Genomic DNA, 13,349 nt, shown 5'->3' on the forward strand with positions numbered 1-13,349 from the left:
CTATTTTTATGGAGTACGACGTACTTGCAAAGATCAGGCATCTTCAACAATTACTGTTCAAGTAGAAATTCCTCCTTTCCCCATTATTATAGACGCATTTTCTTGTGGTGAAAAAATAAATGAGACGTAATTAGATGAGAGTGAAATCTCAGTAGGCCTATCATCTATAGCTGCAGCTGAACAGAGCAGAACATTTTCAAAACACGTGTTGACAAACTGCTGTCCGGGATTGTTGTGATTGTTGTCAGGTGACAATAACTATTGTAATGCGTATCACGTGCGTAATGCGTACGCGTAAGCTGAAGTCATTGTTTCAACCGCATACGCGCTTGATGCTGGCTCGTGCGTGTATGACTACACAAAGTCAACATGGTCAATGCGATTCAGGTACAAAATCAAATAAATAAAACATGTCACATCTAACATGCAAAATGTTGTTTGTTTGTTTGTTTGCTTAAATTTTTGTTTGTTTGTTAGTATGTCAAGGGGTGTTGGTTTTATGTGTTGCGATTTATTTCTTTTTTTTTTTTTTTTTTTTTTGCTATCTACTGAACCAAAGTGGTAAATCGGCGGAATACGTTTCTAATTTTATTCGTGACTTGCCATTGCAAAATGCAAAATGACGCACTTTGTTTGTTTGTTAATGTGTCAAGGGGTGTTGGCTTTATGTGGTGTGTGGTTTTTTGTTTGTTTTTTTTTCTTTTTTGCTATCTACTGAAGATAGCTCGAACCAAAGTGATAAATCGGCGGAATAATACATTTTTCTAATTATTTTACTCATGACTTGCCAAAGACGACCAATTTACTTTGTGAAAGTGGCGCTAAATTTGGTAAACTTACGCTGACCGGACGTGCAACCCGTGATTTATTATAGTTCCTAAAATGAAAAGACTGGAATCTCATCAGAACCATGCACAATTTGATTAGAGTTACTTGTAAGTTTCATGAGAAGATGTTACAAATTTGTGCACAGTATTTCGGAAACGATTGAAAGAAAGGTCAATGCTGTAGCTATAAGTAAGCTAAATTCGCATCTTCAAATGTCTACGGCCATACCACGTTGAATACACCGGTTCTCGTCCGATCACCGAAGTTAAGCAACGTCGGGCCCGGTTAGTACTTGGATGGGAGACCGCCTGGGAATACCGGGTGCTGTAGACTTTTGCATTCTGATCCTTCTTTTTTATTTTTACTCTTGATCGTTTTTGTGTCCTCTATCTGCTGTGATTAATTTTTTTCTATCTACAAAACGGCTTTGTTCAAAATGGGATTTTTTTTTCTCAATTTCTGGAACACCACGGCATAACAACTTAAAATTAATGGCTATCAGATCACAGAGCGCCTCCACACAGCAACAACATTGAGTCGATCGTGGTCAGCTGCTGCATGGGAGACCAACACTTTTACGGTTTTATAATAGGCCTACTGGTAATTGTGAGATAAATTCAACAAACTACAACACAACTGAAATTCTGTGATTTTCAATTTTATCAGTAGGCCTATCAAAACAAAAAAACAAAAAAGTAGTTATCCTACTGAAACTTACTATTTTTATGGAGTACGACGTACTTGCAAAGATCAGGCATCTTCAACAATTACTGTTCAAGTAGAAATTCCTCCTTTCCCCATTATTATAGACGCATTTTCTTGTGGTGAAAAAATAAATGAGACGTAATTAGATGAGAGTGAAATCTCAGTAGGCCTATCATCTATAGCTGCAGCTGAACAGAGCAGAACATTTTCAAAACACGTGTTGACAAACTGCTGTCCGGGATTGTTGTGATTGTTGTCAGGTGACAATAACTATTGTAATGCGTATCACGTGCGTAATGCGTACGCGTAAGCTGAAGTCATTGTTTCAACCGCATACGCGCTTGATGCTGGCTCGTGCGTGTATGACTACACAAAGTCAACATGGTCAATGCGATTCAGGTACAAAATCAAATAAATAAAACATGTCACATCTAACATGCAAAATGTTGTTTGTTTGTTTGTTTGCTTAAATTTTTGTTTGTTTGTTAGTATGTCAAGGGGTGTTGGTTTTATGTGTTGCGATTTATTTCTTTTTTTTTTTTTTTTTTTTTTTGCTATCTACTGAACCAAAGTGGTAAATCGGCGGAATACGTTTCTAATTTTATTCGTGACTTGCCATTGCAAAATGCAAAATGACGCACTTTGTTTGTTTGTTAATGTGTCAAGGGGTGTTGGCTTTATGTGGTGCGAGGTTTTTTGTTTGTTTTTTTTTTTTTTTTTATCTACTGAAGATAGCTCGAACCAAAGTGATAAATCGGCGGAATAATACATTTTTCTAATTATTTTACTCATGACTTGCCAAAGACGACCAATTTACTTTGTGAAAGTGGCGCTAAATTTGGTAAACTTACGCTGACCGGACGTGCAACCCGTGATTTATTATAGTTCCTAAAATGAAAAGACTGGAATCTCATCAGAACCATGCACAATTTGATTAGAGTTACTTGTAAGTTTCATGAGAAGATGTTACAAATTTGTGCACAGTATTTCGGAAACGATTGAAAGAAAGGTCAATGCTGTAGCTATAAGTAAGCTAAATTCGCATCTTCAAATGTCTACGGCCATACCACGTTGAATACACCGGTTCTCGTCCGATCACCGAAGTTAAGCAACGTCGGGCCCGGTTAGTACTTGGATGGGAGACCGCCTGGGAATACCGGGTGCTGTAGACTTTTGCATTCTGATCCTTCTTTTTTATTTTTACTCTTGATCGTTTTTGTGTCCTCTATCTGCTGTGATGAATTTTTTTCTATCTACAAAACGGCTTTGTTCAAAATGGGATTTTTTTTCTCAATTTCTGGAACACCACGGCATAACAACTTAAAATTAATGGCTATCAGATCACAGAGCGCCTCCACACAGCAACAACATTGAGTCGATCGTGGTCAGCTGCTGCATGGGAGACCAACACTTTTTACGGTTTTATAATAGGCCTACTGGTAATTGTGAGATAAATTCAACAAACTACAACACAACTGAAATTCTGTGATTTTCAATTTTATCAGTAGGCCTATCAAAACAAATCAACAAAAAAGTAGTTATCCTACTGAAACTTACTATTTTTATGGAGTACGACGTACTTGCAAAGATCAGGCATCTTCAACAATTACTGTTCAAGTAGAAATTCCTCCTTTCCCCATTATTATAGACGCATTTTCTTGTGGTGAAAAAATAAATGAGACGTAATTAGATGAGAGTGAAATCTCAGTAGGCCTATCATCTATAGCTGCAGCTGAACAGAGCAGAACATTTTCAAAACACGTGTTGACAAACTGCTGTCCGGGATTGTTGTGATTGTTGTCAGGTGACAATAACTATTGTAATGCGTATCACGTGCGTAATGCGTACGCGTAAGCTGAAGTCATTGTTTCAACCGCATACGCGCTTGATGCTGGCTCGTGCGTGTATGACTACACAAAGTCAACATGGTCAATGCGATTCAGGTACAAAATCAAATAAATAAAACATGTCACATCTAACATGCAAAATGTTGTTTGTTTGTTTGTTTGCTTAAATTTTTGTTTGTTTGTTAGTATGTCAAGGGGTGTTGGTTTTATGTGTTGCGATTTATTTCTTCTTTTTTTTTTTTTTTTTTTTGCTATCTACTGAACCAAAGTGGTAAATCGGCGGAATACGTTTCTAATTTTATTCGTGACTTGCCATTGCAAAATGCAAAATGACGCACTTTGTTTGTTTGTTAATGTGTCAAGGGGTGTTGGCTTTATGTGGTGCGAGGTTTTTTTGTTTGTTTTTTTTTTTTTTGCTATCTACTGAAGATAGCTCGAACCAAAGTGATAAATCGGCGGAATAATACATTTTTCTAATTATTTTACTCATGACTTGCCAAAGACGACCAATTTACTTTGTGAAAGTGGCGCTAAATTTGGTAAACTTACGCTGACCGGACGTGCAACCCGTGATTTATTATAGTTCCTAAAATGAAAAGACTGGAATCTCATCAGAACCATGCACAATTTGATTAGAGTTACTTGTAAGTTTCATGAGAAGATGTTACAAATTTGTGCACAGTATTTCGGAAACGATTGAAAGAAAGGTCAATGCTGTAGCTATAAGTAAGCTAAATTCGCATCTTCAAATGTCTACGGCCATACCACGTTGAATACACCGGTTCTCGTCCGATCACCGAAGTTAAGCAACGTCGGGCCCGGTTAGTACTTGGATGGGAGACCGCCTGGGAATACCGGGTGCTGTAGACTTTTGCATTCTGATCCTTCTTTTTTATTTTTACTCTTGATCGTTTTTGTGTCCTCTATCTGCTGTGATTAATTTTTTTCTATCTACAAAACGGCTTTGTTCAAAATGGGATTTTTTTTCTCAATTTCTGGAACACCACGGCATAACAACTTAAAATTAATGGCTATCAGATCACAGAGCGCCTCCACACAGCAACAACATTGAGTCGATCGTGGTCAGCTGCTGCATGGGAGACCAACACTTTTTACGGTTTTATAATAGGCCTACTGGTAATTGTGAGATAAATTCAACAAACTACAACACAACTGAAATTCTGTGATTTTCAATTTTATCAGTAGGCCTATCAAAACAAATCAACAAAAAAGTAGTTATCCTACTGAAACTTACTATTTTTATGGAGTACGACGTACTTGCAAAGATCAGGCATCTTCAACAATTACTGTTCAAGTAGAAATTCCTCCTTTCCCCATTATTATAGACGCATTTTCTTGTGGTGAAAAAATAAATGAGACGTAATTAGATGAGAGTGAAATCTCAGTAGGCCTATCATCTATAGCTGCAGCTGAACAGAGCAGAACATTTTCAAAACACGTGTTGACAAACTGCTGTCCGGGATTGTTGTGATTGTTGTCAGGTGACAATAACTATTGTAATGCGTATCACGTGCGTAATGCGTACGCGTAAGCTGAAGTCATTGTTTCAACCGCATACGCGCTTGATGCTGGCTCGTGCGTGTATGACTACACAAAGTCAACATGGTCAATGCGATTCAGGTACAAAATCAAATAAATAAAACATGTCACATCTAACATGCAAAATGTTGTTTGTTTGTTTGTTTGCTTAAATTTTTGTTTGTTTGTTAGTATGTCAAGGGGTGTTGGTTTTATGTGTTGCGATTTATTTCTTCTTTTTTTTTTTTATTTTTTTTTTGCTATCTACTGAACCAAAGTGGTAAATCGGCGGAATACGTTTCTAATTTTATTCGTGACTTGCCATTGCAAAATGCAAAATGACGCACTTTGTTTGTTTGTTAATGTGTCAAGGGGTGTTGGCTTTATGTGGTGCGAGGTTTTTTGTTTTTTTTTCTTTTTGCTATCTACTGAAGATAGCTCGAACCAAAGTGATAAATCGGCGGAATAATACATTTTTCTAATTATTTTACTCATGACTTGCCAAAGACGACCAATTTACTTTGTGAAAGTGGCGCTAAATTTGGTAAACTTACGCTGACCGGACGTGCAACCCGTGATTTATTATAGTTCCTAAAATGAAAAGACTGGAATCTCATCAGAACCATGCACAATTTGATTAGAGTTACTTGTAAGTTTCATGAGAAGATGTTACAAATTTGTGCACAGTATTTCGGAAACGATTGAAAGAAAGGTCAATGCTGTAGCTATAAGTAAGCTAAATTCGCATCTTCAAATGTCTACGGCCATACCACGTTGAATACACCGGTTCTCGTCCGATCACCGAAGTTAAGCAACGTCGGGCCCGGTTAGTACTTGGATGGGAGACCGCCTGGGAATACCGGGTGCTGTAGACTTTGCATTCTGATCCTTCTTTTTTATTTTTACTCTTGATCGTTTTTGTGTCCTCTATCTGCTGTGATTAATTTTTTTCTATCTACAAAACGGCTTTGTTCAAAATGGGATTTTTTTTTCTCAATTTCTGGAACACCACGGCATAACAACTTAAAATTAATGGCTATCAGATCACAGAGCGCCTCCACACAGCAACAACATTGAGTCGATCGTGGTCAGCTGCTGCATGGGAGACCAACACTTTTTACGGTTTTATAATAGGCCTACTGGTAATTGTGAGATAAATTCAACAAACTACAACACAACTGAAATTCTGTGATTTTCAATTTTATCAGTAGGCCTATCAAAACAAATCAACAAAAAAAGTAGTTATCCTACTGAAACTTACTATTTTTATGGAGTACGACGTACTTGCAAAGATCAGGCATCTTCAACAATTACTGTTCAAGTAGAAATTCCTCCTTTCCCCATTATTATAGACGCATTTTCTTGTGGTGAAAAAATAAATGAGACGTAATTAGATGAGAGTGAAATCTCAGTAGGCCTATCATCTATAGCTGCAGCTGAACAGAGCAGAACATTTTCAAAACACGTGTTGACAAACTGCTGTCCGGGATTGTTGTGATTGTTGTCAGGTGACAATAACTATTGTAATGCGTATCACGTGCGTAATGCGTACGCGTAAGCTGAAGTCATTGTTTCAACCGCATACGCGCTTGATGCTGGCTCGTGCGTGTATGACTACACAAAGTCAACATGGTCAATGCGATTCAGGTACAAAATCAAATAAATAAAACATGTCACATCTAACATGCAAAATGTTGTTTGTTTGTTTGTTTGCTTAAATTTTTGTTTGTTTGTTAGTATGTCAAGTGTTGGTTTTATGTGTTGCGATTTATTTCTTCTTTTTTTTTTTTTTTTTTTTGCTATCTACTGAACCAAAGTGGTAAATCGGCGGAATACGTTTCTAATTTTATTCGTGACTTGCCATTGCAAAATGCAAAATGACGCACTTTGTTTGTTTGTTAATGTGTCAAGGGGTGTTGGCTTTATGTGGTGCGAGGTTTTTTGTTTGTTTTTTTCTTTTTTGCTATCTACTGAAGATAGCTCGAACCAAAGTGATAAATCGGCGGAATAATACATTTTTCTAATTATTTTACTCATGACTTGCCAAAGACGACCAATTTACTTTGTGAAAGTGGCGCTAAATTTGGTAAACTTACGCTGACCGGACGTGCAACCCGTGATTTATTATAGTTCCTAAAATGAAAAGACTGGAATCTCATCAGAACCATGCACAATTTGATTAGAGTTACTTGTAAGTTTCATGAGAAGATGTTACAAATTTGTGCACAGTATTTCGGAAACGATTGAAAGAAAGGTCAATGCTGTAGCTATAAGTAAGCTAAATTCGCATCTTCAAATGTCTACGGCCATACCACGTTGAATACACCGGTTCTCGTCCGATCACCGAAGTTAAGCAACGTCGGGCCCGGTTAGTACTTGGATGGGAGACCGCCTGGGAATACCGGGTGCTGTAGACTTTTGCATTCTGATCCTTCTGTTTGATTTTTACTCTTGATCGTTTTTGTGTCCTCTATCTGCTGTGATGAATTTTTTCTATCTACAAAACGGCTTTGTTCAAAATGGGATTTTTTTTCTCAATTTCTGGAACACCACGGCATAACAACTTAAAATTAATGGCTATCAGATCACAGAGCGCCTCCACACAGCAACAACATTGAGTCGATCGTGGTCAGCTGCTGCATGGGAGACCAACACTTTTTACGGTTTTATAATAGGCCTACTGGTAATTGTGAGATAAATTCAACAAACTACAACACAACTGAAATTCTGTGATTTTCAATTTTATCAGTAGGCCTATCAAAACAAATCAACAAAAAAGTAGTTATCCTACTGAAACTTACTATTTTTATGGAGTACGACGTACTTGCAAAGATCAGGCATCTTCAACAATTACTGTTCAAGTAGAAATTCCTCCTTTCCCCATTATTATAGACGCATTTTCTTGTGGTGAAAAAATAAATGAGACGTAATTAGATGAGAGTGAAATCTCAGTAGGCCTATCATCTATAGCTGCAGCTGAACAGAGCAGAACATTTTCAAAACACGTGTTGACAAACTGCTGTCCGGGATTGTTGTGATTGTTGTCAGGTGACAATAACTATTGTAATGCGTATCACGTGCGTAATGCGTACGCGTAAGCTGAAGTCATTGTTTCAACCGCATACGCGCTTGATGCTGGCTCGTGCGTGTATGACTACACAAAGTCAACATGGTCAATGCGATTCAGGTACAAAATCAAATAAATAAAACATGTCACATCTAACATGCAAAATGTTGTTTGTTTGTTTGTTTGCTTAAATTTTTGTTTGTTTGTTAGTATGTCAAGGGGGTGTTGGTTTTATGTGTTGCGATTTATTTCTTCTTTTTTTTTTTTTTTATTTTTTTGCTATCTACTGAACCAAAGTGGTAAATCGGCGGAATACGTTTCTAATTTTATTCGTGACTTGCCATTGCAAAATGCAAAATGACGCACTTTGTTTGTTTGTTAATGTGTCAAGGGGTGTTGGCTTTATGTGGTGCGAGGTTTTTGTTTTTTTTTTTTCTTTTTTGCTATCTACTGAAGATAGCTCGAACCAAAGTGATAAATCGGCGGAATAATACATTTTTCTAATTATTTTACTCATGACTTGCCAAAGACGACCAATTTACTTTGTGAAAGTGGCGCTAAATTTGGTAAACTTACGCTGACCGGACGTGCAACCCGTGATTTATTATAGTTCCTAAAATGAAAAGACTGGAATCTCATCAGAACCATGCACAATTTGATTAGAGTTACTTGTAAGTTTCTGAGAAGATGTTACAAATTTGTGCACAGTATTTCGGAAACGATTGAAAGAAAGGTCAATGCTGTAGCTATAAGTAAGCTAAATTCGCATCTTCAAATGTCTACGGCCATACCACGTTGAATACACCGGTTCTCGTCCGATCACCGAAGTTAAGCAACGTCGGGCCCGGTTAGTACTTGGATGGGAGACCGCCTGGGAATACCGGGTGCTGTAGACTTTTGCATTCTGATCCTTCTTTTTTTATTTTTACTCTTGATCGTTTTTGTGTCCTCTATCTGCTGTGATGAATTTTTTTCTATCTACAAAACGGCTTTGTTCAAAATGGGATTTTTTTTTCTCAATTTCTGGAACACCACGGCATAACAACTTAAAATTAATGGCTATCAGATCACAGAGCGCCTCCACACAGCAACAACATTGAGTCGATCGTGGTCAGCTGCTGCATGGGAGACCAACACTTTTTCTGTTTTATAATAGGCCTACTGGTAATTGTGAGATAAATTCAACAAACTACAACACAACTGAAATTCTGTGATTTTCAATTTTATCAGTAGGCCTATCAAAACAAATCAACAAAAAAGTAGTTATCCTACTGAAACTTACTATTTTTATGGAGTACGACGTACTTGCAAAGATCAGGCATCTTCAACAATTACTGTTCAAGTAGAAATTCCTCCTTTCCCCATTATTATAGACGCATTTTCTTGTGGTGAAAAAATAAATGAGACGTAATTAGATGAGAGTGAAATCTCAGTAGGCCTATCATCTATAGCTGCAGCTGAACAGAGCAGAACATTTTCAAAACACGTGTTGACAAACTGCTGTCCGGGATTGTTGTGATTGTTGTCAGGTGACAATAACTATTGTAATGCGTATCACGTGCGTAATGCGTACGCGTAAGCTGAAGTCATTGTTTCAACCGCATACGCGCTTGATGCTGGCTCGTGCGTGTATGACTACACAAAGTCAACATGGTCAATGCGATTCAGGTACAAAATCAAATAAATAAAACATGTCACATCTAACATGCAAAATGTTGTTTGTTTGTTTGTTTGCTTAAATTTTTGTTTGTTTGTTAGTATGTCAAGGGGTGTTGGTTTTATGTGTTGCGATTTATTTCTTCTTTTTTTTTTTTTTTTTTTTTGCTATCTACTGAACCAAAGTGGTAAATCGGCGGAATACGTTTCTAATTTTATTCGTGACTTGCCATTGCAAAATGCAAAATGACGCACTTTGTTTGTTTGTTAATGTGTCAAGGGGTGTTGGCTTTATGTGGTGCGAGGTTTTTTGTTTGTTTTTTTTTTTTTTGCTATCTACTGAAGATAGCTCGAACCAAAGTGATAAATCGGCGGAATAATACATTTTTCTAATTATTTTACTCATGACTTGCCAAAGACGACCAATTTACTTTGTGAAAGTGGCGCTAAATTTGGTAAACTTACGCTGACCGGACGTGCAACCCGTGATTTATTATAGTTCCTAAAATGAAAAGACTGGAATCTCATCAGAACCATGCACAATTTGATTAGAGTTACTTGTAAGTTTCATGAGAAGATGTTACAAATTTGTGCACAGTATTTCGGAAACGATTGAAAGAAAGGTCAATGCTGTAGCTATAAGTAAGCTAAATTCGCATCTTCAAATGTCTACGGCCATACCACGTTGAATACACCGGTTCTCGTCCGATCACCGAAGTTAAGCAACGTCGGGCCCGGTTAGTACTTGGATGGGAGACCGCCTGGGAATACCGGGTGCTGTAGACTTTGCATTCTGATCCTTCTTTTTTTTTTTACTCTTGATCGTTTTTGTGTCCTCTATCTGCTGTGATGAATTTTTTTCTATCTACAAAACGGCTTTGTTCAAAATGGGATTTTTTTCTCAATTTCTGGAACACCACGGCATAACAACTTAAAATTAATGGCTATCAGATCACAGAGCGCCTCCACACAGCAACAACATTGAGTCGATCGTGGTCAGCTGCTGCATGGGAGACCAACACTTTTTACGGTTTTATAATAGGCCTACTGGTAATTGTGAGATAAATTCAACAAACTACAACACAACTGAAATTCTGTGATTTTCAATTTTATCAGTAGGCCTATCAAAACAAATCAACAAAAAAGTAGTTATCCTACTGAAACTTACTATTTTTATGGAGTACGACGTACTTGCAAAGATCAGGCATCTTCAACAATTACTGTTCAAGTAGAAATTCCTCCTTTCCCCATTATTATAGACGCATTTTCTTGTGGTGAAAAAATAAATGAGACGTAATTAGATGAGAGTGAAATCTCAGTAGGCCTATCATCTATAGCTGCAGCTGAACAGAGCAGAACATTTTCAAAACACGTGTTGACAAACAGCTGCTGTCCGGGATTGTTGTGATTGTTGTCAGGTGACAATAACTATTGTAATGCGTATCACGTGCGTAATGCGTACGCGTAAGCTGAAGTCATTGTTTCAACCGCATACGCGCTTGATGCTGGCTCGTGCGTGTATGACTACACAAAGTCAACATGGTCAATGCGATTCAGGTACAAAATCAAATAAATAAAACATGTCACATCTAACATGCAAAATGTTGTTTGTTTGTTTGTTTGCTTAAATTTTTGTTTGTTTGTTAGTATGTCAAGGGGGTGTTGGTTTTATGTGTTGCGATTTATTTCTTCTTTTTTTTTTTTTTTTTTTTGCTATCTACTGAACCAAAGTGGTAAATCGGCGGAATACGTTTCTAATTTTATTCGTGACTTGCCATTGCAAAATGCAAAATGACGCACTTTGTTTGTTTGTTAATGTGTCAAGGGGTGTTGGCTTTATGTGGTGCGAGGTTTTTTGTTTGTTTTTTTCTTTTTTTGCTATCTACTGAAGATAGCTCGAACCAAAGTGATAAATCGGCGGAATAATACATTTTTCTAATTATTTTACTCATGACTTGCCAAAGACGACCAATTTACTTTGTGAAAGTGGCGCTAAATTTGGTAAACTTACGCTGACCGGACGTGCAACCCGTGATTTATTATAGTTCCTAAAATGAAAAGACTGGAATCTCATCAGAACCATGCACAATTTGATTAGAGTTACTTGTAAGTTTCATGAGAAGATGTTACAAATTTGTGCACAGTATTTCGGAAACGATTGAAAGAAAGGTCAATGCTGTAGCTATAAGTAAGCTAAATTCGCATCTTCAAATGTCTACGGCCATACCACGTTGAATACACCGGTTCTCGTCCGATCACCGAAGTTAAGCAACGTCGGGCCCGGTTAGTACTTGGATGGGAGACCGCCTGGGAATACCGGGTGCTGTAGACTTTTGCATTCTGATCCTTCTTTTTTATTTTTACTCTTGATCGTTTTTGTGTCCTCTATCTGCTGTGATGAATTTTTTTCTATCTACAAAACGGCTTTGTTCAAAATGGGATTTTTTTTTCTCAATTTCTGGAACACCACGGCATAACAACTTAAAATTAATGGCTATCAGATCACAGAGCGCCTCACACACAGCAACAACATTGAGTCGATCGTGGTCAGCTGCTGCATGGGAGACCAACACTTTTTACGGTTTTATAATAGGCCTACTGGTAATTGTGAGATAAATTCAACAAACTACAACACAACTGAAATTCTGTGATTTTCAATTTTATCAGTAGGCCTATCAAAACAAATCAACAAAAAAGTAGTTATCCTACTGAAACTTACTATTTTTATGGAGTACGACGTACTTGCAAAGATCAGGCATCTTCAACAATTACTGTTCAAGTAGAAATTCCTCCTTTCCCCATTATTATAGACGCATTTTCTTGTGGTGAAAAAATAAATGAGACGTAATTAGATGAGAGTGAAATCTCAGTAGGCCTATCATCTATAGCTGCAGCTGAACAGAGCAGAACATTTTCAAAACACGTGTTGACAAACTGCTGTCCGGGATTGTTGTGATTGTTGTCAGGTGACAATAACTATTGTAATGCGTATCACGTGCGTAATGCGTACGCGTAAGCTGAAGTCATACGTTAAGCTGAACCGCATACGCGCTTGATGCTGGCTCGTGCGTGTATGACTACACAAAGTCAACATGGTCAATGCGATTCAGGTACAAAATCAAATAAATAAAACATGTCACATCTAACATGCAAAATGTTGTTTGTTTGTTTGTTTGCTTAAATTTTTGTTTGTTTGTTAGTATGTTTTGGGTTTGTTGGTTTTATGTGTTGCGATTTATTTTTTTTTTTTTTTTTTTTTTTTTTTGCTATCTACTGAACCAAAGTGGTAAATCGGCGGAATACGTTTCTAATTTTATTCGTGACTTGCCATTGCAAAATGCAAAATGACGCACTTTGTTTGTTTGTTAATGTGTCAAGGGGTGTTGGCTTTATGTGGTGCGAGGTTTTTTGTTTGTTTTTTTTTCTTTTTTGCTATCTACTGAAGATAGCTCGAACCAAAGTGATAAATCGGCGGAATAATACATTTTTCTAATTATTTTACTCATGACTTGCCAAAGACGACCAATTTACTTTGTGAAAGTGGCGCTAAATTTGGTAAACTTACGCTGACCGGACGTGCAACCCGTGATTTATTATAGTTCCTAAAATGAAAAGACTGGAATCTCATCAGAACCATGCACAATTTGATTAGAGTTACTTGTAAGTTTCATGAGAAGATGTTACAAATTTGTGCACAGTATTTCGGA

At 37.3% G+C, this 13,349-nt stretch overlaps 8 non-coding genes across 8 annotated transcripts; all 8 read left to right on the plus strand.

Moving 5' to 3' along the window:
- Positions 1-1,042: 1,042 nt before the first annotated feature.
- On the plus strand, positions 1,043-1,161 carry LOC140161457 (5S ribosomal RNA). The gene has a single exon (XR_011860146.1). It is a non-coding gene; the product is annotated as a 5S ribosomal RNA (ribosomal RNA).
- A 1,425-nt stretch (positions 1,162-2,586) lies between these two features.
- Positions 2,587-2,705, plus strand: LOC140161458 (5S ribosomal RNA). Its single transcript, XR_011860147.1, has one exon. It is a non-coding gene; the product is annotated as a 5S ribosomal RNA (ribosomal RNA).
- Positions 2,706-4,131: 1,426 nt separating this feature from the next.
- Positions 4,132-4,250, plus strand: LOC140161459 (5S ribosomal RNA). The gene has a single exon (XR_011860148.1). It is a non-coding gene; the product is annotated as a 5S ribosomal RNA (ribosomal RNA).
- A 1,425-nt stretch (positions 4,251-5,675) lies between these two features.
- LOC140161460 (5S ribosomal RNA) lies at positions 5,676-5,794 on the plus strand. The gene has a single exon (XR_011860149.1). It is a non-coding gene; the product is annotated as a 5S ribosomal RNA (ribosomal RNA).
- A 1,423-nt stretch (positions 5,795-7,217) lies between these two features.
- LOC140161462 (5S ribosomal RNA) lies at positions 7,218-7,336 on the plus strand. Its single transcript, XR_011860150.1, has one exon. It is a non-coding gene; the product is annotated as a 5S ribosomal RNA (ribosomal RNA).
- A 1,427-nt stretch (positions 7,337-8,763) lies between these two features.
- LOC140161463 (5S ribosomal RNA) lies at positions 8,764-8,882 on the plus strand. The gene has a single exon (XR_011860151.1). It is a non-coding gene; the product is annotated as a 5S ribosomal RNA (ribosomal RNA).
- A 1,427-nt stretch (positions 8,883-10,309) lies between these two features.
- Positions 10,310-10,428, plus strand: LOC140161464 (5S ribosomal RNA). The gene has a single exon (XR_011860152.1). It is a non-coding gene; the product is annotated as a 5S ribosomal RNA (ribosomal RNA).
- Positions 10,429-11,855: 1,427 nt separating this feature from the next.
- Positions 11,856-11,974, plus strand: LOC140161465 (5S ribosomal RNA). Its single transcript, XR_011860153.1, has one exon. It is a non-coding gene; the product is annotated as a 5S ribosomal RNA (ribosomal RNA).
- Positions 11,975-13,349: the final 1,375 nt, after the last annotated feature.

Source organism: Amphiura filiformis, chromosome 9 (genome assembly GCF_039555335.1).
Source record: "Amphiura filiformis chromosome 9, Afil_fr2py, whole genome shotgun sequence".
NCBI lineage: Eukaryota > Metazoa > Echinodermata > Ophiuroidea > Amphilepidida > Amphiuridae > Amphiura > Amphiura filiformis.